This window comes from Mastomys coucha, unplaced genomic scaffold, assembly GCF_008632895.1.
Source record: "Mastomys coucha isolate ucsf_1 unplaced genomic scaffold, UCSF_Mcou_1 pScaffold8, whole genome shotgun sequence".
In the NCBI taxonomy this organism is placed as follows: Eukaryota; Metazoa; Chordata; class Mammalia; order Rodentia; family Muridae; genus Mastomys; species Mastomys coucha.
In genome coordinates this window covers 56,036,581-56,039,340 of record NW_022196914.1, presented here as the reverse complement: position 1 = coordinate 56,039,340, position 2,760 = coordinate 56,036,581, and the positions used below count along the sequence as shown (strand labels likewise).

At 44.0% G+C, this 2,760-nt stretch overlaps 1 long non-coding RNA gene across 1 annotated transcript in view; it reads right to left on the bottom strand.

The window, feature by feature from the left end:
- Positions 1–2,131: 2,131 nt before the first annotated feature.
- The window catches only part of LOC116083663, a 5,519-nt gene continuing 4,890 nt past the window's right edge, over positions 2,132–2,760 (bottom strand). The window contains exon 3 of the long non-coding RNA XR_004115842.1: positions 2,132–2,358. This is a non-coding gene — a long non-coding RNA (uncharacterized LOC116083663). The remainder of the gene's footprint in view (positions 2,359–2,760) is intronic.

Here is a 2,760-nt window from a genome sequence, read left to right as displayed (position 1 = left end):
ACTGCTCTTTGCTCAACATGCCATGCACTTATTTCAATAAATAATCATTGGCCCAGATGTTGCCAGCTGGCTACCCAAGGTCAGTTCCAGTTCTGTTCTGAGCAGCATGCTCATTTTCCAGGAGGGTGAAATTTCCATTGCAGCTGTATCTCCCATGATGCCATGCCCAACTCTGTTACCACATGTCTCATGTCAAAAGTCCTGGCCCAAGCGTGAAAATCTCCCTAAACTGCTTTCTTTCTTTCTTTCTTTCTTTCTTTCTTTCTTTCTTTCTTTCTTTCTTTCTTTCTTTCTTTCTTTCTTTTTTTTTGGCGGGGGGGGGGGGTTTCGAGACAGGCTTTCTCTGTATAGCTCTGGCTGTCCTGGAACTCACTCTGTAGACCAGGCTGGCCTTGAACTCAGAAATCCACCTGCGTCTGCCTCCTAAGTGCTGGGATCAAAGGCATGCGCCACCACCACCCCAGCTAAACTGTTTTCTTTAAAAATATTTCTGCCAGGCAGTGGTGGTACACTCCTTTAATCCCAGCACTTGGTAGGCAGAGGCAGGTGGATTTCTGAGTTTGAGGCCAGCCTGGTCTACAGAGTGAGTTCCAGGACAGCCAGAGCTACACAGAGAAACCCTGTTTCAAAAAAAAATCAAAATTAATTAATTAATTAATAATTAATTAAGTAAAACAAATTTCTAAGAGGGTTGGTGAGATGGCTCAGCAGGTAAAGGCATTTGCTTCCAAGCTCAGCCCCCTGGGTTCTATCTCTGGGACCCACATGGTAAAAGGAAAGAACCAACTCCCCAAAGTTTTACTTTGACCTCTAAAGGCCTGCCATGGCACATTCAGCACCACGCATTCACACATAAATACATATATGTATACACACTCAATAAGTATAAGGAAAATTAAAATATACATTCCACTTGGTTTGTGTGGCAGAAAAAAAAATCCAACTAAGAAAGCTAGAGCTGGAGAGATGGCTCAGCAGTTAAGTGTACTTATTGCTCTTACAGAGGTCCTAGGATTGGTTCCCAGCACCAACATGGCGGCTCACAATGCCTGGAACTCCAGTTCCAGGGGATTCTATGTCCTCTTCTGACCTCTGGGTACTGGGCAAGCATGTGATCCATACACATACACGCAGGAAAAACATGCATACACATAAAATAAAATAAATATAACTTTTTAAAATAAAAAACTCCACAGATCATAATCTAGACAATACTTGGGCACTAATGCCTAAAATCTATCCTAGGAGATTTATAGCTAATGGTTCCTGGCTAGCCCCTGTCTCAAATTCTCATAGGAGTAAACTTTAGTCATTAGTGGCCAACTAGGGAGATTATTCCTTTGGGTCTTGATATCATTATTAGTTTGGACTCTGGCTGTCGACCAGGCCTCTCAGCCCCATTGTGTACAGTCTGAGAGATGTTAAGTGGGGAAGGAGCCTTCAGCTTCTAAGTACTTCCCCCCAACCCCAAGCTCAGATGATCTGTAAGTCTAAGAAAGCCAACACCCAAGGGGATGCCTGAGAGTATCTGAAGGAAAAGTATTCTAAGCAGGATGTAGCAGGTGAAGAGGAATGGCAAGAGGCATGCTTGACCTGGAAACAGCTGAGCAAAGAAATAATAGAAGACAAGGCCAGACATCGTGTGTGTGCAAACCAGGGACGGGACGGCAGGAGTATACCAGTGAAAACTTCTTGTTTTACAAAGGGACAAGTGGGACACTTTCATTCTACAAGGAAGTGAATTGTTTCAGTGGCCATTTCGACAGATTTACACTAACTGCTCTGATCTGCAGAGGAAAGACTTGGGGGGTGGGGTGGGAGGTGATGGATGAAAGGAAGGAGTCCAGTCACTGACTATTGTAATAATATATGTAGAACGTTGCCAGCACTTGGGCCAGGATGGGATTTGGGATACAATTTCAAGAGGAATTGCTGATAGATCAGATATAGAATATAAGTAGTCAGGAACAAAGCAAGATTTTTTTTTTTACTCTGAAGAACTGGAGGGAATGATGTGTAACCTGAAATGATGAGAAGGTTGTACAAAGAAAGGTGAGGTGCTAGGCGAATACATCAATACTCTAGTGTGAGACTTACAAGTAATAGGCATGCAGACACACCCAAAGGAAAATGCTAGGTGAATATTTTACTTTATTTTCATTTTTTTTTTAAGGTATGTGTGCTCTGTCTGCATGTACACTTGCATGCCAGAAGAGGGCCTCAGCTCCTTTTATCGTGAGCCAACCTGTGGTTGCTGGGAATTGAACTCAGGATCTGTGGAAGAGCAGCCAGTGTTCTTAACCAGAGAGCCATCTTCCCAGCGTCTAGATGAATATGTTATGCAAGTCGTGGAGAAATCTAGGGTAGAAAAAAATGTGGAGTTGTTAATATATAAACAGTACTTCAAACCGCAGGAGTGGGTCAATCAACCAGTGGACGAATCCACATTCTGCAAAGAAACTCAAAGGATTAGCCCAGAGTCACTCCACTGTAAGGCCAGCAGTATGGTCCCATCAGCAGAGGACCAACTGCCACTGAGGAGACTCAAGGGCAGAGGGGGGCTGGGGAGGTCAATTGCACCATTTCTGCAGTTAGGATGGGGTATTGGGAGTCTGAAAAGTGACTGTAGGATTTACCATGTAGAAGTTCTTTGCTAGCCTGGTCCAGAGTATCTGCTGAGTGGATGGGTGAATGCATTGAGCAGCTTTTCCTCCAACTATAGCTGACCAGGGGACTTCACTGTTCCAGTCAGAGTCCCAT